The sequence below is a fragment of the Tachyglossus aculeatus genome, chromosome 5 (assembly GCF_015852505.1).
Source record: "Tachyglossus aculeatus isolate mTacAcu1 chromosome 5, mTacAcu1.pri, whole genome shotgun sequence".
Taxonomy (NCBI): domain Eukaryota; kingdom Metazoa; phylum Chordata; class Mammalia; order Monotremata; family Tachyglossidae; genus Tachyglossus; species Tachyglossus aculeatus.
The window spans coordinates 78,431,720-78,456,963 of NC_052070.1; the positions used below are offsets into that span (position 1 = coordinate 78,431,720).

A 25,244-nucleotide genomic window follows, 5' to 3' on the forward strand; every position below is an offset into this window, starting at 1 on the left:
CCAGTAGCAACAGCTTACCTACCAAGAAGAGTCTGTCTTGTCTTTTGAAATTTCAGACTGCTAGTCTAAGTCAAAAAGTACAGGTTTCTTTTTATATTACTCAAAAAAAGAGTATCTGTGATATGTGAGATTCTGCCTATTAGAGAGGAAAATGCTTTCCCTTTCCCTCCTTGTAATCCATCAACTGACTCCAAGACTCCAGTTCCCAAGGGGAGTGTCCCAGATCAGCATCGACACAATGTCCTGAGTGCGGGGTTCGGAATGGCATCTCCAAATTAACTTCCAAACGTCCTAAGTGGGGAGAAAGAGAAAAAGCTGCAGATGGACCCTGGAGGAATCCTCAAGAGAACACTATTCCTTGAGCAATGCCAAATACTGGGTCACAACTATGTTCTATCCAGCCCAGGATTCTGTCTATGACCCTGGTGAGAGGATGTTGGAGGAACTTAGTGATGGTCGTCGTTCTGGACATCCGTCCTCCTGGATAGGAGGCATAAATACACTTGTCCTTCTCATTCAGAGAAGAAACTGGTGATGGTGGAAGTTCACTTACAAGTTCATGTGTGGCCAGAAAAGGCCAATGCAGTTCCACAATCCCAGCCACATTTGAAAAACAATTTCCTCTCCCCCTCCTCCCCCTCCCCATCCCCCCCGCCTTATCTCCTTCCCCTCCCCACAGCATCTGTATATATATTTGTACGTATTTATTACTCTATTTTATTTGTACATGTTTATTCTATTTATTTTATTTTGTTAATATGTTTTGTTTTGTTGTCTGCCTCCCCCTTCTAGACTGTGAGCCCACTGTTGGGTAGGGACCGTCTCTATATGTTGCCAACTTGTACTTCCCAAGCGCTTAGTCCAGTGCTCTGCACACAGTAAGCGCTTAATAAATACGATTGAATGAATGAATGAACAGCCAAAGATGATGAGGTCCTATTTCCATTCCCTACTAATGGGTGCTACCATGTAACCCCACCTAGAAGCAGCGTGGCTTGGTGGATAGAACCACATGCCTGGGAGTCAGAAGGACCTGGGTTCTAATTCTGGCTCTGCCACTTGTCTGCTGTGTGACCTTGAGCAAGTTACTTCACTTCTCTGGGCCTCTTACCTCTTCTGTAAAATGGGCATTAAGAGTCGGGGTCCCACGTGGGACAGGGACTGTGTCCAACCTGCTTAACTTGTATCTACCCCAGTGCTTAGAACATCATCATCATCAATCGTATATATTGAGCGCTTACTGTGTGCAGAGCACTGTACTAAGCGCTTGGGAAGTACAAGTTGGCAACATATAGAGACAGTCCCTACCCAATAGTGGGCTCACAGTCTAAAAGAACAGTGCTTGGCGTAGAGTAAGTGCTTAACAAGTACCACTATTATATTTGGGTGTGGGTTTTTTGAGATACATACCTTGATATGATACTGTTCTTATGTAAAATAATAATAATAATGGCATTTATTAAGCGCTTACTATGTGCAAAGCACTGTTCTAAGCGCCGGGGAGGTTACAAGGTGATCACGTTGTCCCACGGGGGGTTCACAATTTTAATCCCCATTTTACAGATCAGGTAACTGAGGCACAGAGAAGTTAAGTGACTTACCCAAAGTCACACAGCTGACAATTGGTGGAGCCGGGATTTGAACCCATGACCTCTGACTCCAAAGCCCGGGCTCTTTCCGCTGAGCCACGCTGCTTCTCTACATGCCTTAAAACTCATGACATGCCACTGACTTCAGGTAAGGATTTTCTTCATAAAATGCTTTTTTCCTACTGAAGCCACAATCAGCAGGAGTCCTTCAGTATATCTTAATTGCTAGTTGCCTAAGGAGATTAACTTCAGCAGAGTTATTTTTAGATTTTGTAAATCGAACCACATGATAATTATTGCACACATCATCTTAGTTTAAGTCCTTTCTCCTCAAAGGAATCGTAAATGCTTTCTTCAGGACAAAATAATAATGGTACTTATTAAGTGCTTACTATGTGCCAAGCATGGTACTAAGCACTGGTGTAGATACAAGCGAATCAAGTTGGATATAGTCCCTGTCCGGCACAGGACTCACAGTCTAAGAGTGAGGGAGAACAGGGATTGAATCCCCATTTTACAGATGAGGAAATTAAGGCACAGAAAAGTTAAGTGCACAGAGAAGCTAAGCCTAAAGTCACAGCAGATTAAGTGGCACAGCTGGAATAATAATAATAATGGCATCTGTTAAGCACTTACTATGTGCCAAGCACTGTTCTAAGCACTGGGGAGATACAAGGTAATCAGGTTGTCCCACATGGGGCTCAGTCTCAATCCCCATTTTACAGATGAGGTAACTGAGGCACAGAGAAATTAAGTGACTTGCTCAAAGTCACACAGCTGACAAGTGGCGGGGCCGGAATTAGAACCCAGGTCCTCTGATTCCCAGGCCCATGATCCTTCTACTAGGCCAGGCTGTTTCTCATGGAAATACTAAGAAGAAATTTGGTCTTAGCATCTGGAAGAATAGTTATGTTTTCCAAAGGAACCAGAAGGAACTCTAAAATTTTGAAATAACCCATCTATAGTGCCTTTCTTATTCAGTCCTGAGGTATTTAATTGAAACAAGCTTTTAACCTAATGGGTAAGCATTCTTGTTCGACAGACTCATCTAATAATTTCTTCTGTTCTTGGAATACAAAAAGTTATAGTGCAATACTGGCCTTAAAATCTTCAGTGATTTAGCCCAGTTTTCAATTTTCAAAGTGACAGGACTGGCAAGTCCATTCCACAGCAGATCATGCAGTTAGTCTGGGTCTGTATTAGCAAAGCGATGATCTGAATAATGTGGGCTATAGAACAACTGCTCAGGGCAAAATTTAGCTTTGAGCCTAAATTAAAGGCATCATCGCCTCAGTTCTCCGCTTTGCTAATGCAAATATGGCCTTGGGATGTTTTCCCAACAATCACCCTGAATTTAACATTTTCTCTCATTTCAAAAATTTCACATTTTATTTTTGTTTTTTCTGATTCATACTCACCAATATCCACAAGGCAAGTGTTTCTGTGGTAATATTATTCCTTTCAGGACTGTTTCTACAGGGCAGAGCCAATTGGTTGGAGTGGGCGAGAGAGGTTTAATGAGTAAAGAGCCCCTGTACTTTCTGGCCAGCCAGACCCCGGAAAATACCTTCCAGATGGGTCACTGGGGAAAGGACAGGACTGAGCCCAAGCCCAAATCACTGGCACACCCCTGCTCCATCCACCCTCTCACCTTATCATCCTGTACAATGGTAGGTGCAAATTCCTTGTAAGCAGGGAATGCATCTACCAATTCTGTTGCATTCTCCCAAGCGCTTAGTACAGTGTTCTGCACACAGTAAGCATTCAATAAATAACACTGATCGATTGATCATAATCATTGGAAAAGGCAGGGACCCCCGTGGCTTAGGGCCTGGGACTACCCAACTCCTGTTGGAAGGGGTGAGAAGACAGTAGTGGAGATGCCAATTCAGTGGGGGAGGGAAGCTTAAGGAGCAGAAGTTCCACATATAATAATAATAATGATGACATTTATTAAGCGCTTACTATGTGCAAAGCACTGTTCTAAGCGCTGGGGAGGTTACAAGGTGATCAGGTTGTCCCACGGGGGGGCTCACAGTCTTCATCCCCATTTTCCAGATGAGGGAACTGAGGCCCAGAGAAGTGAAGTGGCTTGCCCAAAGTCACACAGCTGACAAGTGGCGGAGCCAGGATTTGAACCCATGACCTCTGACTCCCAACTATGCAGCTGCATAGTGGATGGAGCTTGGGCCTGGAAATCAGAAGGTCAGGGGTTCTAATCCCAGCACTACCACTTGTCTGCTGTGTGACCTTGGGCAAGTCACTTCACTTGTCTATGCCTTAGATCCCTCATCTGTAAAATGGGGATTAAGAGTGTGAACTGTAAGTGGGACAGGGACTGTGTCCAACCCGATTATCTTCGCCCTCTAGACTGTGAGCTCTTTGAGGGCAGGGATTGTCTCCATTGCCACATTGTACTTCCCCAAGCGCTTAGTATAGTGCTTTGCACACAATAGGTGCTCAATAAACATGATTGGATTGAACTGAATTGAATGAACTGTTCTCCTACCCCTGCTGCCCCCATGATTGCATGTGCATAGTCTCATTCATTCAATTCAATCATATTTATTGAGCACTTACTGCATGCAGAGCACTGTATTAAGCGCTTGGGAAGTACACTTCAGCAACAAAACCTGCTGAAAAACTGCTTCTTTGGGGTTAGAGACTGAATCGTAGTCAATCAATCGTATCAACCGAGTGCCTTCTGTGTGCAGAACATTGTACACAGTACAGGAAACCCTTGGGCCTATGTTAGGGGTAGCTGATTCCTTTCTAGTGTTTGCCAATGATGCAAATGGATAAATACGCACTTAACATCAGAACTCCTTGTTGGCATTCATAACAACATCAAAGCAACTTGACTAACTTTAAGGTATTGAATGCCAAAGCCATCTAAAATGTAACATACCCAAATTTTGAGTTTTGAGGTGAGGATAAGTGGTAAGCAGAGAAAATTAGACTTTCTTAAAAAATGGTATTTTTAAGCACTTACTATGTACCAGGCATTGTACTAAGAACTGGGGTAGATACAAGATAGTCAAGTTGGACACAGTCCATGTCAGACATGGGGCTCACAGTCTTAATCCCCATTTTATAGATGATGTAACTGAAGCAGGGAGAAGTTAAGTGACTTGCCCAAGGTCACGCAGCAGACAAGTAGAGAGAAAGGAAATTCCCCACCACCGCTACCAAAAAATGTTTACGAGATGCTTTAAAAGTGCACAAATCTTCCAAACTACATGTAGAGTCTCTTGATCACAGTGGTGATAATTGAGAATTCATTACACAGATACATGCTAAATCAAATAAATTGGCCTGCAAAATTAGGAAGAATTTCCCGTTACCTTAAAGCTTTAGTGCCCAAAGAGCCTTAAAAATAACACTTTTTAAAAACTGAATTTTAAGGGGGTTTAGGGGATGGATAACCAAATTTTAAAAACATGATTTATGGGACAAAATTGAGTTCCATCATGTAAAAAACCTAAAAATCCAGACACAACTCCCAAAACCAAAAATAATTTAAAAACCCTCAAAACATAAGTTGTTTTTGTTATCGACTATTCCTATTCCTCACACATCCTGTTGTCAAGCCCTGCATACAATGGAGTCGGTTATGCTAAGTCTTTAGGGAAAATGCAGTCAATGCCGCTTCTGCTGGAGTACGTGGCTACAGTACTGAGTGGACAACAGTTTTTGTTTTGATTGACTTATTTGCTTGTTTAATGGTATTTGTTAAGCACTTACTATGTGTCAAGCACTGTTCTAAGTTCCGGAGTAGATACAAATCAATCAGGCGTGATACAGTCCCTGTCACACATAGGGCTGGAATTAGCATTTTGCAGTTAAGGAAACTGAGGCACAGAGAAGTACTTGTACATATCTATTCTATTTATTTTATTTTGTTAGTATGTTTGGTTTTGTTCTCTGTCTCCCCCTTTTAGACTGTGAGCCCACTGTTGGGTAGGGACTGTCTCTATATGTTGCCAACTTGTACTTCCCAAGGGCTTAGTACAGTGCTCTGCACACAGTAAGCGCTCAATAAATACGATTGATTGATTGATTGAGTGACTTGCCCAAGTTCACACAGCAGGCAAATGAAAGATCTGGGTTAAGAACTCAGGTCTTTGGGCTCCCAGGCCTGTGCTTTCTGTATCCTGTTCTCTACAGAGGCCTAGGAAGAACTCTTATTCCAGCATTCACTGAATTTTATGATTTCTTAGAAACTTAACAAGAAACTTGGAAGAGTGTGAAATAAAATAGGACATTTGAATCAATCTTCATTCTCAAGTACATCCCCTTTTCTTCTTCTCTCATTCCCTTCAGCGTCACCCTGACTTGCTCCCTTTATTCATCCCCCTTCCAGCCCCACAGCACTTATGATCATGTCTGTAATTTATTTATATTAATTGTCTTTCTCCCCCTCTAGACTGTAAACTCATTATAAGGGAATGTGTCCATTTGTTATATTTTTGTCTCCCAAGTGCCTAGTACAGCGCACTGCACACAGTAAGCGCTCAAATACAATCGAATGAATGTTGCCAGGTTTCTTTTATTAATTTTATTTTTAAAAACACATGCAATATAATGAGTGTTTACACTAGTTGTACACTTCATTACCAATACGTTATTATTATTACTGTTACTAGAAAGAATGAAGGCTCCTTTCCTTCAAGCAAATCTGTTAGTGAACTAGCCTGATTGTCTGCAAACCCCAAGATCTTCTGGGACAGAGATTTCATGATCGATCTTGTCAGTCTCTTACAGTTTTCAAAAAAGCCAGTTTTAGGGGAAGTTGAAGAGGGAGGTTAACGGGGGCCATGATTCCCAGACCTTGGAGACAATTTAGGGTCATTTTTCTGGGCTAGGTCCTTCCTTAAAACCAACCCTTCTTTTCTCTAGTTTTAAAGCATGCCCACATATTTAACTAGTTTTCTTGTTCTGTTTCTCTGCTCTAAATATTTTTTTTCCCACTGGAATACATAACTTCCAATGAGTAGACCAAAATGGGCACAAATAAAGGAAGTCATGTTTTTGTCAATATATCCCTGTGTGAGTATTTTTATGTCAGCACCCCAAACCTGACAGTCAATTTCTGATCCATCATGCTTCTCAGCAGCAATACTTATATATGGCCAGTTATTCCCCATATTTTATCTACCTCTGTCAACTATGGATTAGTTTTACCTGCCCCCAGTTTATTAAGGTTTTAAGATTGCTTGCTGATGAGGTGTCTGGCCACAACAAAATTGGGACCGGCTTGTCATATCCTTTCCCTATGACACCCAAAATAAATCAGGGCTTTATAAATAGAAAAGTCTTGGACCTAATATTCTAGGAAGCTATGCTCAAGAACCCAACAAGGAACCTGGAAGCTAATGTGGAAATATAATTATAAATACAATTCTGATCCTTCGAGAAGCTCTTTCCAATTCTACAGGCTGACCACGTCATCAAAATTCCTTTTTCTTTTATTTTTTTTATGGCATTTGTTAACCACTTACTACATGCTAGGCACTGGTCTAAGTGCTGGGGTAGATATGAGCTAATCAGGTTGGACACAGTCCCTGTCCCAAATGGGGCTCACAGTCTTAATACCCATTTTACAGTTGAGGTCACTGAGGCACAATGAAGTGAAGTGCCCAAAGTCACATAGCAGACAAATGGAGGAGCCAGAATTAGAATGCAGGTCCTTTTGACTCCCAGGACCATGCTCCAACAACTAGGCCACACTAATTCAAGTCTTTCAAATAGTCACTCATTCAGAAGCTCCTATTTACTGATGACTGTGTTCTGGAAATAATCAATAGCATTTACTTTGTACTTTGTACTTTTTACTTTGTACTTTGTACTTTGTTATTACATGAAGGGCTTGGAAGGGTACAGAATTAATAAACATAATCCCTGCCCTCAAGGGGCTTACAATCTAGCAGGGGAGACATACAGTAAAGGCAGAGAAGCAGCGTGGCTCAACGGAAAGAGTACGGGCTGTTCAAATCCTGGCTCCGCCAATTGTCAGCTGTGTGACTTTGGGCAAGTCACTTCACTTCTCTGTGCCTCAGTTACCTCATCTGTAAAATGGGGGTGAAGACAGTGAGCCCCACGTGGGACAATCTGATCACCTTGTATCCTCCCCAGTGCTTAGAACAGGGCTTTGTACATAGTAAGCACTTAACAAATGCCATTATTAGTTTATTATTATAATGAACTATTATATTATAATAAACTAATAACAATAATAAAGTAAATTACTGGTGGGAGGAAATAATGTATATTTGTTTGCCTATTATAAAGATATGTGCATACAAGAAGACTTGCAAATGGTTATGAAGTACTACTCTCAGAATGAGTGAAGTACTATGGGTTGACACAGTTAATCTGAAGAAAATGAAGATATGTCAGTCCACACTAGTGAACCCTATACACACTCAAAGATCAAAATCAGCACAGGGTTGATCGCAATTGCTGAAGTAAATTACTTGAGTAGCACAATGTCCAATGATGAAACGATAAATAAGGAGGTGAGCCAAACGCAAGTCTAGTGTGTTCTGTGAGAAACTCAAAGACAGAGCGCAGTACCAATGTGGCATTAAGATTCAAATCAAACTAAAAAGTACTCCAGACGATTAGATTACCCAACCTGCTCTTCAGCTCTGAGCCCAGGGGCCTATCCCGGAAAAATGCAGCATTTGTTCAATACTTACCTGGACCCACATGGGGATCACAACCTAAGCAGAGGGAGAACAGGTACTGAATCCCCATTTTGTAGATGAAGGAAGTTATGTGACTTGCCCAAGATCAAACAGCAGACAACTGGCCGAGTGGGGATTAGAACCCAGGTCCTTTGACTTCGAGGCCCCTGCTCTTTCCACGAGACCACACTGCTTCTCAAATGTTATGTTCAACTTCTGGAGCAGTTTCCACCAACGCCATCCATGAGAAATACTTACTTTTAGACTGTGAGCCTTTTAGACTGTGAGCCCACTGTTGGGTACGGACTGTCTCTATATGTTGCCAACTTGTACTTCCCAAGTGCTTAGTACAGTGCTCTGCACAAAGCAAGCGCTCAATAAATATGATTGATTGATTGATTACCATCGAGTAGCAACACAAGATCACAGTCCTTCAACATAAACTACCAGCATCAAATTACACTTTCGCTGGTTAGGTTATTTGAGGAGATGCAGTGATCTTTTCAACCACATCTGAGCACACTGCTAACTCATTCATTCATTCATTCAATCGTATTTATTGAGCGCTTACTGTGTGCAAAGTAATGTACTAAGCCCTTGGGAGGTACAAGTTGGCAACATATAGAGACGGTCCCTACCCAACAGCAACTCAAAGAACAGTTATATAGTTTGTATAGTGATCTAAAGTACACTATCTTGAATTTGTACCTATTGAACATTTTTGTTATTGGTGACCTATTCCTTACTTTTTCCAGGATATTTTACTGTCTCTATATGTTGCCAGCTTGTACTTCCCAAGCGCTTAGTACAGTGCTCTGCACACAGTAAGTGCTCAATAAATATGATTGATTGATTGATTGATTCTGAGGTGTTCACAACTCCACCCAATGTAGAGTCACATAACCTGCAAATTAAACATGCTCTTAATTACGTCATCAAAATCCATCGTCCTCGAGAAAGGACACTTTTCCTTTCGGCTCTTTAGTTTTACATTCCTCGCTCTTAGGGCCGTTTCTATAAATCTCCAATAGACATTACAGAGCTTTATTGCATTTCATATATAGGAAGCTATTGCTATGATTACAGCAAATAGCATGTTTCTTGTGGTTATTATCCTCAGTGCAGTTGAATGAGTCATTGACCCATTTATCTACTTCCCTGGGCCATAAAACGCCTTCGGAAGATGGTGAGCTAGATGGGCGTGTGGGTAGCAGTGGGCTGCAGGGAGGAAGAAATAACACTGGGGAAATACAGTGTACAAAATAGAATCATTTCACATAAAATTCCTCATTATTACGAGAAATAAATTTCATCTTCCTTCCACATGATTTAGAGTTACACAGTTTGGGGTTACAGTCAGTTCTGCTCTAATGAATGTTTTCATTGCACAATTTGGATAAAATATGATTGAATAATTAGATAGCATTCTTCCCACAGCACAGGTCTGTTTCAGCATAATGCTATTATGGGCCAGGCAGAAAGCTTCCCGGGCTTAAAGTTGACCCATACCTTCAATTTTCTCCTCCGAGCCCCTACTGTCTGCAGTTCAGGCTAGGAAGGAAATGGAAATTCTGAACTGAGCCCCTCAATAACGCAGCCAGGCTTGAACCTGGAAGTGTGTATAGGTGTAAGATCTTTTTTATTGTTGTAAATGGGCTACTTTTGACCAGGTAAAATGGGGGTGGCCTAGTGGAAAGGGCACAGGACTGGAAGTCAAGAGACCCAGGTTCTAATCCTACTCTTCCACCTGCCTGCTGGACAACCTTGGGTAGGTCCCTTAATTTCTCTGGGCCTCAGTTTCCATATCTTTAAAGTGGGGATTTAATACCTGTTCTCCCTTCCCATTAAACTGTGTCCCAAATGATTATTGATTTTCTACCCCATACCGAATATATAATGAGAGAAGCCGGATTGGATGAAGACGAATGGGGAGTAAAGACTGGAGGAAGGAATATAAACAACCTTCATTATGCTGATGATATTGATGATCAATCAATCAATCAATCATATTTATTGAGGGCTTACTGTGTGCAGAGCACTGTACTAAGCGCTTGGGAAGTACAAGTCGGCAACATATAGAGACGGTCCCTACCCAACAGTGGGCTCACAGTCTAGATACTACTAGATGATACTACTCTACTAGCAGAAAGAAGATTTGTAGGGCTTATTATTAAAAGTTAAGGAACAGAGCAAAAAGATGGGCCTACATTTGAATGTCAAGACAACAAAGATCACACATTTGCAGTGGATGGAGAGAAGATGGAAATTGCAGAGAGTTTTTCTCTCCTGGGACCGGTAATAATAAAGGAGCTAGTAGTCAAGAAATACACAGAAGATTGATGTTACGAAGACTTGCTATGAAGAGCCTGGAAAAAGCTATGAAATGTGCCGATGAAACAATTGCCACAAAAATACAAATTGTTGATTCTATGGTGTTTCCAGTTACAGTGTATGAATCTGAAAGCTAGACAGTGAAACAGCAGGATAGACAGAACAACGATTCTTTTGAAATGTGGTGTTGGAGAAGGCTTTTGTGAATACCAAGGACTGCCCAAGAAACAAACAGATGGATTTTGGAGCAAATTTAGCCAAAGTAGTATTTGGAAGGCCAGATGACTCGACACAGATTAGCATATTTTGGACACATAATCAGAAGGATTAATTCCCTGGAGAAGACACTAATGCTAAGAAAAGTCCAGGGAAAACATGGAAGAGGCAGACCAGCAGCTAGATGGATAGAGACCATAATAACGATAATGGAAGAACCGTTAGAAAGGTTGCGGATTATGGCAGAGGACAGGACGTTCTGGAGAAAGTACATGCATGGAGTCGCTATGAATCGTTAACAACTCGACGGCACTTAATAATAATAATAACGACCCCAGGGTTTAGCACATTGCAAGTGTGTAACAAATACCACAGAATTACTAACTGAGACTTCAATTTGAATATAGTTAAACCCCTAAAGAAGATAATATGGTATTTTGTTAGAACTTTTAGAATACCTGCAAATGGGAAGACCAAGAATGAAAACTGTCAATCAACCAAACAAACATATTTATTGAGCACTTACTATGGGTAGGGCACTGTACTAAGCACTTGGGAGAATACAACACAACAATATAACAGACACATTCCCTGCCCACAACGAGTTTATAGTCTGGAGGGAATAAGTTTTGAACACTTGAAATTTGTAACAGTTTTAGAAGAAAATTCAACATCGTAAGTATTATGGCATAGTGGCTAGAGCACGGGCCTTGGAGTCAAAAGGTCATGGATTCTAATCCAGGCTCCACCACTTGCCTACTGAGTGACCTTGGGCAAGTCACTTCACTTCTCTGGGCCTCAGTTACCTCATCTGTAAAATGGGGATTAAGATTGTGAGCCCCACATGGGACAGGGACTGTGTTCAACTCAATTTGCTTGCATCCACCCCAGCACTTAGTACAGGGCCTGGCACATAGAAAGCATTTAAATATCACCATTATTATTTGGGAATTGGAGAAAAATAATATAGGCTAAATTCAACTTCCAAATGCGTCAGTTTGTCTTTTGGTTACATTTTCTAATTTAGTAAACATTTTAATTAAAATTATCTAAATAAAAATGTATGATAGGAATCACTTCTGTGGATAATTTTCGATGACTTGGCTGCAACAGGATAAGTGGTTTATACTTCCACTGGTGCATATCACAGGATAAAATTCAGTAAAATTGGTCAGTTTTAAAAATGAAACTACCAATTTTCTGGAAATGTATTGTAAGCACTTAAACCTTTAAAAGGCCCTCCATACTGTTCCTAGAAACCACTAGACCATGTAATTTGAGAAATCTACTCTTCTCTAAACAGGAGTACTGCGTGGCTAATCTATTTAGAGAAAATCTAATAGCAGGTTGAAAAAATTTCAGGGAATCCACATAAGACTTAAAAAGTCCTAATGGCTCCTTGGCCAGTTACTATTAGGGAGATTTGAAATAAGTAATTTTCCTTGCAATTTAGTTTAGGAAGGCTGAATAACACTAAGTCGAGTTTATGTGGACAGCTTATTTTTTTCCTTGAAGATGGACCTGAAAGGAGGTGAGATACTAGTTTTACTGCCGCAGGCAAGGGGAAATCACGGGTGGCATTTGAGGATACCAGAACTGCTTTGCTGACCCGGAAATAACAGAAATAAGCTATATGTGAGGCAGTCAGATGACACTCAAAATTAAAGTGACATCATACTCGTTATGCCTGGTCCACAGCACAACAGGATGAGGTAAAACCCACTGTTTTGTGGAAGCTTGCTGAGTTCAGCCAAACCTAGCTAATTTCTCCTGGAGGTGGGTCACTCCCTCCCTCCCTCCATTGTTCTACAGTTTTCAGTGTTCCCCTCTCAGACCTGTGTGAACCTGAATGTTGTAGCTAAGATGCGGAATTCAGGCGCAAGATACAGAAGCAGAGAAAATACATCAGGTGAAAACTGGGGGATCTAGTATGAAACCAGCATGAAATAATAATAATCATCACCACAATTTTAAAGTACTTACTGTATGTCAAGTGCTGCTCTTAAGTGCTAGGGTAGATACCAAGTTAATTAGGTCAGACACAATCCTTGTCCCACATGGGACTCGGGATCTAAGTAGGAGGGAGAACAGATGTTTAATATCCATTTTACAGTTGGTTTTTGTGGTATTTTTAAGCCCTCACTACCCGTCTCACAAGCCCGCAACCTTGGTGTCACCCTCGAATCCGCTCTGTCGTTCACCCCTCACATCCAATCCATCACCGAAACCTGCTGGTCTCACCTCCGCAACATCGCCAAGATCCGCCCTTTCCTTTCCATCCAAACCGCTACCTTGCTGGTTCAATTTCTCATCCTATCCCGACTAGATTACTGCATCAGCCTCCTCTCTGATCTCTCATTCTCCTGTCTCTCCCCACTTCAGTCTATACTTCATGCTGCTGCCCAGATCATCTTTGTGCAGAAACGCTCTGGGCATGTTACTCCCCTCCTCAAAAATCTCCAGTGGCTGCCAGTCAACATATGCATCAAGCAAAAACTCCTCAATCTCGGCTTCAAGGTTCTCCATCACCTCGCCCCCTCCTACCTCACCTCCCTTCTTTCCTTCTACAGCCCAGCCCGCACCCTCCACTCCTCTGCCACTAACCTCCTCACTGTACCTCGTTCTTGCCTGTCCCGCCGTCGACCCCCGGCCCACGTCCTCCCGCTGGCCTGGAATGCCCTCCCTCCGCACATCCGTCAAACTAGCTCTCTTCCTCCCTTCAAAGCCCTACTGAGAGCTCACCTCCTCCAGGAGGCCTTCCCAGACTGAGACCTTTTTCCTCTCCTCCTCCCCATCCCCCCTGCCCTGCCTCCTTCCCCTCCCACAGCACCTGCATATATGTTTGTACAGATTTATTACTCTATTTTACTTGTACATATTTACTACTCTATTTATTTTGTTAATGATGTGTGCATTTATTTCTATTTATTGTGATGACTTGACACCTGTCCACAAGTTTTGTTTTGTTGCCTGTCTCCCCCTTCTAGACTGTGAGCCTGTTACTGGGTAGGGACTGTCTCTCTATGTTGCCAACTTGTACCTCTCAAGTGCTTAGTACAGTGCTCTTCACACAGTAAGTGATCAATAAATACGATTGAATGAATGAATGAATGAATGAATGAAATGCCAGGCACTGTACTATGTGCTGGGGTAGATACAAACTAATCAGGTTGGACACAGTCCAGGTCCCACAGGGGGATTACGGTGTTAATCCTCATTTTACAGATGAGGTAACTGAGGCACAGAGAAGTTAAGTGACTTGCCCATGGTAGCACAGAAGATAAATGTGGAGCCTGGATTAGAACACAGGCTCCTCTGACTCCCAGACGCCGGCTTTATCCACTAGGCCATGCTGCTTCCATGACAGTGCACTTCCCACCCAAATATGCCAAGCCAAAGCTCTCCCAAATTTCAAAACTCTCCTAAAATCCCACCTTCCACTTCTTCTAGGAAGTCTGCCCTGATTAATTCACAACACAACAGTCACATCAACAAGAGACTACCCTTAGCACATGAGCCTGTTGTTGGGTAAGGATCGTCTCTATATGTTGCCGATTTGTACTTCCCAAGCGCTTAGTACAGTGCTCTGCACACAGTAAGTGCTCAATAAATACGATTGAATGAATATTTCATTACTATCATCAGTACACCTTTAGACTGTAAGCTCGCTGTGGGCAGGGAATGTGTCTGTTACTGTGTTGCATTGCTCTGCAGACAGTAACACTCCATTCGTTCAATCGTATTTATTGAGCACTTATATTTATTGAGCATTTACTGTGTGCAGAGCACTGTACTAAGCACTTGGGAAGTACAAATTGGCAACATATAGAGACAGTCCCTACTTAACAAGAGACTCACAGTCTAGAATAAATACAGTTGAATGAAAACTTGTGCCCCTAATGTATATTCAATTGTTTATTCCGCTACTGGTACTTTGGTTTTATTTCCATTTAAGCACTCGATTTTCAGCCCACCAGTCGCACAGTACTTAGGTACTTATCAGTAATTTATTTTAATAATATCTGTCTTCCCATCTAGACTGTAAGCTCCTGTGGGCAGGGAACTTGTCTACCAACTCTGTTGTACTCTCCCAAGAGCTTAATACAGTGCTCCCTACACAGAAAATGCTCAATAAACACCACTGATTGATGTTTTCTTCTGTTCCTAGTATTTATAAATTATTATTGTATTCCCCATCACCACACTAGACTGTGAACTTCTAATGAGCCATGATTATGGGTCTTGCTTCTGTTGTTCTCTTCTGGGTTCTTAAAACAGTCCTCAGTGGCACTCAATAAATACCACTGATGATGATGATGACAGAAGCAAAAGAAGGCCCAGATCTTCAGGCCACCAAATCCCTTCAAATTTATTTCAATTGTTATTTCAACAGTTAGCATGGAAACTCTTGAAAAGGAGAATGAGCTACCAGGGGCAGTGATTAAAATGAGGATGATCGTCGGAAAGGAGGAACTGTAACTTTTGTGGTATTTGACTGCTTTAGGAAAGCTTCTTCTACTCTGCAAGCCCCTTGAGAGCAGACATCATGTTGACTGACCCTTTTGTACTTTCCCTGAGCACTTTGTACAGTGCCCTGAACAGAGTATATACTATTGATTGAATTTTAATCACAGGAATCCTGGTTTATGGTTATCTATGATAAACCTAATTTGTAGCAAGCGTATAATCAGAGGCCATAATTTCACATACGTTGTGAATAGGTATTGTGAGTGTGCAATTGATGTACCCCTAGCTAAATGGACATTTAACCTTTAGCCCTGCAACACTGTCAAAACCTATCTAAGCTCACATCATATTTCACCTTCCCAGCTTATTCATGTATGTAATCCTTAGGGTTTTTTTTAAATGTTATTTGTTAAGTGTTTCTATATTCCAGGCACTGTACTAAGCGCTGGGGTTGATACGAACTAATCAGGTTGGAAACAGTCCATGTCCCACGTGGGGTTCACTACACTAGAGAATCCTCTCAGTATTTGGCTTGAAGCTCCACATGTAGACTGACCGGAATTGAGAATCTAAATGGTAAAATTTTTCCTTGGTTCAACAACCATTATCTATGGTGAGATTGTATTAATGGATATGAGAGTCACGCTGAAAATTCCTGAAGCACCATGTCTCTGAAAATACAGTAATGCACTTTTTTAGCCCCTGGCCTTTTAGGCTGAGCATTGCTCGGACCTCAATGTCCTCCCATCTGCAGGATCTGCCCTTCAATTCTTTTTACAGTAGTGATGATAAAACAGAGCCAACCCCACACTCTTGCTTGATCTCCCTTGGTCCATTGGTATATCATCATCATCATCATCATCAATCGTATTTATTGAGCGCTTACTGTGTGCAGAGCACTGTATTAAGCGCTTGGGAAGTCCAAGTTGGCAACATATAGAGACAGTCCCTACCCAACAGTGGGCTCACAGTCTAAAAGGGGGAGACAGAGAACAAAACCAAACATACTAACAACATAAAATAAATAGAATAGATATGTACAAGTAAAATAAATGCAGTAATAAATATGTACAAACATATATACAGATATATATATCGCTCCTCTATAACAAGCATGGGTATAATCTGTGACCTCAATGTCCTCCCATCTGCAGGATCTGCCCTTCAATTCTTTTTACAGTAGTGATGATAAAACAGAGCCAACCCCACACTCTTGCTTGATCTCCCTTGGTCCATTGGTATATCATCATCATCATCATCATCAATCGTATTTATTGAGCGCTTACTGTGTGCAGAGCACTGTACTAAGCGCTTGGGAAGTCCAAGTTGGCAACATATAGAGACAGTCCCTACCCAACAGTGGGCTCACAGTCTAAAAGGGGGAGACAGAGAACAAAACCAAACATACTAACAAAATAAAATAGAATAGATATGTACAAGTAAAATAGAGTAATAAATATGTACAAACATATATACATATATACAGATATATATATCACCCCTCTATAACAAGCATGGGTATAATCTGTGATCACAGAGCAGAGTATCTCTAAAACCTTAACCGCAGTAGACAACACTGGGCCCTCATCCATTTCACAAGTCCTCAAGAGACACTCATTTAGAAATACAAAGTAAGAATGGTTCATAGAATCTCAGAAGGATCTTTAAGGCCCCATTCTCAAGTCACAGGGAACACTTCCAACAGATAACTCAACACCACTAACGCTGAAAATCCCGGTTCAAACACAGAGCTGGTCTAGAGTTCCTGATGATCCAGCATACTGGGTTACTGACCTGAAGGTTGCTGTCGTCTTTCTGTCGGTGGCAGAAGTCTTAATTCTGTTGCTGGTCTCTGCATTGGAATCAGAGGTGTACAGACCATTCGCGGGCTGAGGCAAGGACAGAATCACAGTGACACTATTACTCCATCAGGTGACTATCATTCAGGATCAGAGATGCATCTACAGGTAGTACTGTGGTTCAAGGCCACAGGTATAAGAATCAACTCCCCCAACATAGTGAGGAGTCAAAGAAGCCAACTCTTGGGGAAACTGACTCTACGTCTTCCCCTGCACTGACTGTCACGCAATTCAGAGAGGTCATCACTCCTAATCCCCCTCACCCAGCCGTTCAGCACTCTCCACCCAAAAAGTCTCTTCCCCTATTCCACAAGCCCACTTCTCCTTCCATTGAGTTTCCTTCTAACCCATCCCAGTTCACTTGGGGCGATTGCCTTTTCTTCCTGCTCTAGAGTTCTCTTAATCCCTCTTATCTGGGGTCAAGAAGCCCACCTCCCCTTCTCTCCAGTGAAGTTTTTTGGCCCCATCTCTGTTGCCCAGGGACTTCGGCAAGAGGGTATCATGCAAATCGGAGGGTGTGCTGGAAAGCCAGGTCAAACGTGCAATTTAGGTGAGGATTCAGTTCAATTCTTAGAAGCAGCAAAATCCCCTTTCAGAATTACCCTTCACATAAACATGTGGGTCCAAAGATTAGTGAGTAAATATCTGGTTTAAAGAACTAGAGAAGCAGAAGCAGAAACATTCTCTAATTTAGAGAAGCAGCATAGCGTAGTGGATTGAGAACGGGACTTGGAGCCAGTAGGTCATGGGTTTTAATTCCAGCTCCACCACTTCTCTGCTGTGTGACTTTGGGCAAGTCACTTCACTGGGCCTCAGTTCCCTCATCTGTAAAATGGGGATTGAGACTGTGAGCCCCACGTGGGACAGGGACTGTGTCCAACCCAATTTGCTTCTATCCACCCCAGCACTTAGTACAGTGCCTGGCACATAGTTAAGTACTTAATAAAAACCATAATTACCATAATTAATTAGTTGGTTGCCACACCAATGGAGGTGTCTAATTGAGTTACAGACTTCCTTTGCTTGAAGCACCCAAGACAGCATTCACTTTTCCCAAAATTAAGATATAAAACATAAAATGCAAGTCACTCTAGACTGTGAGCTCATTGTAGGCAGCAATGTGTCCGTTTGTTGTTATACTGTACTCTCCCAAGAGCTTAGTATACAGACCTCTCTCTCTCTCTCTCTCTCTCTCTCTCTTTCTCTCTCTCTCTCTCTCTCTCTCTCTCTCTCTCTCTCTATTTCCCTTGACCTTTCTCCCATTCTAGGCAGCATTTTGACTGAACATTGCTATATGAAATGACTGCCAGTGGTAGCTATCACACTTGCCATTTCCTTGCCTTGGTTCTGCTTGCATGAACATAATAATAATAATGATGGCATTTATTAAGCGCTTACTATGTGCAAAGTACTGTTCTAAGCGCTGGGGAGGTTACAAGGTGATCAGGTTGTCCCACGGGGGCTCACAGTCTTAATCCCCATTTTACAGATGAGGTGACTGAGGCACAGAGAAGTTAAGTGACTTGCCCAAAGTCACACATTTAAGTGGTGGAGCCGGGATTTGAACCCCTGACCTCTGACTCCAAAGCCCGTGCTCTTTCCACTGAGCCAGACTCCCATGTATTTTATATTCAGTACATAGGACTAATAGAACTGATAGATACAGGGTTTTAATAACGAAATCACAGGAACTTCTACCTGAAGTAGAAAAAATATGAAATTTGAAATTGTTGGACCATAAGACCACCAGGACCTTAGTCAACAAAAAGGGTTAAGACCTCTCACTTCCCTCACTGTGATAAATTGGGATCTCAGTATTCAGTTACCTCTCCTAGTAGTAATGAGAAGAAAAAAAAAAAAGAAATCTGAGCCAATTTAAATCCTGAAGATAAAATAGAGGCAGTGGAACTCAGAGCAAGGTTCTGCCCAAACCGAGGGCTGGTATCCAGGTCTTAGAAGCAAACTTTTCTGGGCTCAAGTCCCTTCAACATTCTAAGGGTCCCTTCAATATTATTCAGGCCTCTTTAATGGAATAAGCTCCCACTATTCCAAGAATAATTTCATATTATCCCTGCCACGTGTTTTTCCAAGCAAAAGTAACAGTACCAGCATGAGGCAGGGTTTCCTAACTAAATAAGGAACATTTTCATCCCACGATTGTCATGCAGATTGAGGACCCGTGGCAGCATTATGGAGAACACATGTAGTTCAGTTAGCTGCACACTGAACTAATGATTTCAAAGCAGTCCCCTGTGATATGGTGTCACGGGGGTGCGATTTGCGTGTGGTTGATCTCCGAGGTTGTCTGGGGCCCTATCAAGTCTACCAACCTCAAGGTGAAGGGGTTCAATTACTTACTCTCCTACATGGTGCCACCCCGTCTTCCATCGCCACTTGCCTTCTGAGTTACCTTGGGCAAATCACTGAACTTCCCTTGGCCTCAGTTTCCTCATCTGTAAAATGGGGGATAAGATTCCAGGTCTCCCTCCCACTTAGACTGTAAGCCCCATATAGAACCATCTGATCTGCCTATATTGTTTCAATTACATCACTTGGTACATAGTAAGCGCTTAAAAATTACCATTATTATTAGCTCAGTTGGAGGTGTAATGATAATGATAATGGTATTAATTAAGCACTTACAACGTGCCAAGCACTGTATTAAACGCTGAGGTAGGTACAAGACAATCTAGGTCAGATACAGGCCCTCTCCCACCTGGGGCTCACAGCCTAAAGGGGAGGGAGAACAGGTATTGAATCCCCATTTTGCAGATGAAGTCATTGAGGCCCAGAAAGGTGAAGTGACTTGCCCAAGGTCACCCAGAAGGCAAGTGACAGAGCCAGGATTAGAATCCTCTGGACTGGAAACTCATCCTCTAGACTTTAAGCTCGTTGTGGGCAGGGAATGTGTCTGTTACAGTGTCATATTGTACTCTCCCAAGCACTTAGTACAATACTCTGCACAGAATAAGCACTCATCATCAACCATCATCAGCAATCGTATTTATTGAGCGCTTACTGTGTGCAGAGCACTGTACTAAGCGCTTGGGAAGTACAAGTTGGTAACATAGAGACAGTCCCTACCCAGCAGTGGGCTCACAGTCTAAAAGACTCAATAAATACGACCAACTGACTGCCTGATTTTGACTCTCGGGCCTGGGCTCTTTCAATTTGGCAATGCTGAAATAATCAGGGTTTATTTTGGGCTAACTGCATAGCTATTCCCCATGTAACAGCCATGAACAGATATCATCCTTACTTCCAAACACTCAGTGGAAATGCGTAGTGTATGTCTCCCCCCACCTCTAGACTCTAAGATCATTGTGAGCAGCGAATATGTCTGTTTATTGTTGTACTGTACTCTCCCAAGCGCTTAGTACAGTGCTCTGCACCCAGTAAGCGCTCAATAAATACGATTGAATGAATAAATCCCAAAGGAACAAGAATTGGGTCCTAACTTTATCTAGCAGTAGCCCGGATCAAGGAGTAGAATTCCTAATTGCATCAACATCAGACCTCCAGACTCTAATGAGGAGTGTGATCATAATCCTATCGTAGTGTAAAATCAATCAATCAATGGTATTTACTGAGTGCTTACTGTGAGCAGAGCACTGTACTGTTTCGGAGGGCACAATATAACAGAGTTGTTAGACAAGTTTCCCGCCCACTACAAGCTTACGGTCTATAAAGTCTAAAATGAGGAAAAGGCCCTAATTCTGTCAGAAATCTCAGCCAATAGGCTCTATTACCTAGATTTCAGGTATTCATATTATGCTAAATTTGTTTTTGATAACATCAAATTTTATTAATATAGGGAAGTGAAAGACAAAGGGAAGGATAGGTTCCTAATTAGTAGAAAGGAGAAAAAGCAGAGACATAAGCATCCAAGGTTTATAATATTCAGTTTTCAAAAAAATATGATGATAATTGTGGTACTTGTTAAACACTAACTCTGTGCCAAGCACTGAGGTAGATATAATTGAATCAGGTCAGACGCAATCCTCATCCCACATGGCGCTCACAATGTAAGGGAAAGGGAGAACAAGTTTTAATCTCCATTTTACAGAGACACAGAGAAGTTAACTGACTCACCCAAGGTCACCCAGCAGGGTAGGGACAGAGATGTGATTAGTACTAGGCCATGCTGCTCAGCTGCTCAGCTGCAATATGGAATCTTATTTTAAAGTCTTATTGAAATATTCATGGTATTAGAACCTAATTAAATTACAAACAGAACAGTTGACTTCTAGTTAAGATAATCTATAGTTTTTAGACTGCTGAATTATCAGAATTCTTCTCAAGTCCTTGAAGAACTAGTGATACCCTCAGAGACACGAGCAAATCTATATGACTTGAGATTCCACATATCTAAAAAATAAAATCAGGGCCATCAGTTGTCTTTCATTTTGGTTGTTTGCAAGGCAAAGGAAGTGACCCCAAATAAGCAATTAAAGAGATAAAATCAACTGCCATTTTCCTTGCCTGGGCAGATTAGATTCGATTACCACAAGATTATTTCAAAATGAAATCAGGAATCCCTGGGCTGCTTTCGCTGTCATAATTAAAAGTTTGCACAGCTAACAGCAGAAAACTTTAGGCTTTGAATGCAATCTCTGAAGAACTTTTGAGTTGCTACCTCCATAGGAAGTAAGAAGACCAGGTTAGAGACCAGTGCACTACTTTAAGACAAATTGTAGGGCAACTTTGTAGCATGTTTTGTGGAAAAATCTTACAGACTTCCAAGAGTTCAGGTCCCAAAGAAGAAAGAGTACAACTTCTGGGATTCTGTTCTCAGCAACCACAGACAATATGTATTTCTTACTGTTCTGCTCTTCCACATCTCCCACACTTTAAATTGTAATCTCCCAAGTGCTTAGTAAAGGACTTCACACTTAGTAGGCATTCAATAAATACATCACTCTCAATGGTGATAAGATTACCATATTTTTCAATTATAATATTCTCAGCATTTGAAGATTTTAAAAAAGCACTTAATCCTTCTCCTTCCTCTACGATCCAGTTTCATTTCCTATTGCCTTCTCTCCTTTGCCCTTTAAAATCATGTTCTTGAACTGTTGGTGATGAGTGCGGTGAATGCCAAAAAAATACCCAGGCTTAGTTGTGAAGGAACAGCACTATTGTAAATGGAGTAGAACCAGATCAGAAATAGTGCTAAGGCTGGAGTAGTGCAGGTTCCCTTTATAATTCTGTTTAATGGAATAAGAATCAAATAGCAGTTCCAGCCCTAAATAAGCCTCACGCCATCAAATTCCTTATCCTCTTGTTTTCTACAGTCAAGAGCTAATAAATTGGTCATTAGTTGCTTACTGGTTTCATCATCTCTCTGCTAAATATCTCTTAATCTAGCTCAAGTGGGGGGATGGACAAAGATCATTTGTTATTCCAGTTAATTGTGTAGCCAGATTATTGATTCAAAATGGGTTTGGAAGAATAAACGGCAAAATGTCACCATGCGTTACTAAAGGTGAAAGTTAGGGATGGTAGCAGACTCAATAAAGGCATGGATAGTTTCACTGATAGTAGGTCTTTAATGAGCTAATAAAGGAAAATGTTAGGGTAGTAGAAAGAACGTGTGTTCTGGTTTGTAAGGAAGCAACCTTACACAGTTCTTCCGATACCATGTTGGATGAACCATTTGTCTGATCCGATATGACAATGCTTGTACTCTTATGTTCTACATTTTTTAATATCAAGATGCAAGATGGCTAAAAACCTTCTCACTGCAAATCTTGGCCTCATACGAAGGAACATTTGGAGCCTTGTTTTCATTCAGTGGTATTTATTGAGCACTTACTATGTGCAGAACACTGTTCTAAGCTCTTTGGAGAGTATAATATAACAGAGTTGGTAGGCTAGTTCCCTGCCAACAGTGAGCTTACAGTTTAGAAGGGGGGGACAGACATTAATATAAAAAAATAAGCTACAGATAGGTACATAAGTTTTGTGGGGTTAAGGGTGGGGAGAATACCAAATTGTTTTTAGGAAGCACTGCTCAACAAATTAACAAGAAGTCAACATATCTCCAAGGAGAAAAGGCAAATGATAAAGAAAATATTTAATGTAAATAGTTATGATGGCTATGAAACGTTACTTTCTATCTAGGTACATGTATCAGAGTTTGCTGAGCTGTATTATGGTCAGTCTTCGGTGAGAGTTTTTCGAAACATCCAAAGGGCCCTGTGGAAGGTTTGCAAGGGAATTACTGGGAAGGAATGGAAAAGCTAAATTTCTCAAGAGGCAAAGGAGCTATGCATGGCATCTTTGTACCTCATTGAGGAGGCCCTGGGAGGAGCCAAGCCCCTGAATTCTCTTTATAGTGGGGAGAAAGATCTGGAAAGCCTCTTTACTCTCTGATCTATGGTCAGTGAAGAACCTCTTCAGAGCTGACTCCATCTGTGTAAACCCATATTTCCCAATAAAACTATTGGGAAGGCAGGCCACAGAACTGGTGGCTGATGATCTATTTTTGAATTGTTCTGGTGTAAATCCTAGTCATGAATTTAAATCTCTATCAGCAATTACTCTCACACTTTTTCTATTGTACCTCAAATTAAAATGTTACTCATGAACAGATATATGTAATCAGTTTTATTGTTCTTTAAAAGAAAGATTACCCTTTTGGATTCTACCCAGATTCCCTACCTCTTTCATTCCTTTTGAATGCCTGGGAAAGGCAGCTGCAACTTCTCAGTCTGAGAATTTTAGCGAGGTACAACTGATTTAACAACCAGCTTTCTCAAACTACATTTTGGGACCCTAGAAGAGATTATGCGGAGTTTCAAAGTGATCACAGAGACTAGGTTGGAGGAGTTCTTTGGTGGCAGTGGTGGTGGCACCAGAGGCAATGAATAGTCTTTAAGAAGTAACACAATGTCTAGAGGGTATCGAATTGTTGGATTTGTGGGTGTTTGCAGTAGTGTGAGTGTTTGTAGGAGAAAGTGACAGATATAAGGTTTGGGAGTTAGAGGTTTTTCCGGATTAAAATATCTGAGAGCTCTGATTCACCGGAAACTTTGAAACAAATGTAATTTCAACAGTATGCAACTGTAACTAATTCTAAATAAGCCAGGGATCAAACATAAGCATTATTTCACTCTTCGCTAAGGAAAAACCCGTGACCTTTGAGAATTTTGTAATAACTGTTCGTCAATCCACTGAATATAAGGAAGACATTCTAACGGCTTAGTCTGTAATAGCTAACAGAGCAATCACTGCTAATAAATACCTGTCATAGTCTTTATAGCCTGTTTTCTGGATGAAATCATGTTCAAGGACATGTCCACTTGAGCAGTGGCAGCAAGGGAAAGTGGTGGGAGAGGAAGCTGGGAGAGGAACTGTGCCAAGAAGGGCCCAGCTTTAAATTAGCAGTAATTCAAACATGCAAAGAAAGAGTCAAGCTCGCTCCCTCTCCCTTCTCCTCATTTCAGTACTGGTTTTGAAAATAGTTCACACGCTATTTATGTATGTTTTTATTTATGTCCACTATCAGCACTTTTAGGTGTAAATACATAGTCAATGTTTCTATATCTCCCCAGATAGAATGTAAGCTTCTTGGGGACAGGGAACATATCTTGCGCATCTGCTGATGGTTTTATTTCCCAAACTCTTAAAACTGGATTCCGTAGACATTCAATAAGCACAACGCTGGCACTTCTACTACTCTTTCTCTTCCTCCTCCTCCTCCTCGTACTACTACTATTCATTCATTCATTCAATCGTATTTATTGAGCGCTTACCGTGTGCAGAGCACTGTACTAAGCGCTTGGGAAGTACAAGTTGGCAACATATAGAGACGGTCCCTACCCAACAGTGGGCTCACAGTCTAGAAGGGGGAGACAGACAACAAAACAAAACATATTAACAAAATAAAATAGAGTAGTAAATGTGTACAAGTAAAATAAATAGAGTAATAAATCTGTACAAACATATATACAGGTGCTGTGGGGAGGGGAAGGAGGTAGGGTGGGGGGTGGAGAGGGGGAGGAGCGGGAGAAGAAGGAGGGGGCTCAGTCTGGGAAGGCCTCCTGGAGGAGGTGAGCTCTCAGTAGGGCTTTGAAGGGAGGAAGAGAGCT

General features: G+C 41.5%; 1 protein-coding gene across 1 annotated transcript in view; it reads right to left on the reverse strand.

Moving 5' to 3' along the window:
* Nucleotides 1-17,177, reverse strand: part of CSGALNACT1 (chondroitin sulfate N-acetylgalactosaminyltransferase 1) — a 305,040-nt gene extending 287,863 nt beyond the window's left edge. Inside the window, exon 1 of the mRNA XM_038747508.1 lies at nt 17,087-17,177. The gene's annotated coding sequence lies outside the window, so the exon portion shown is untranslated. The remainder of the gene's footprint in view (nt 1-17,086) is intronic.
* Between the last annotated feature and the right edge of the window lie 8,067 nt (nt 17,178-25,244).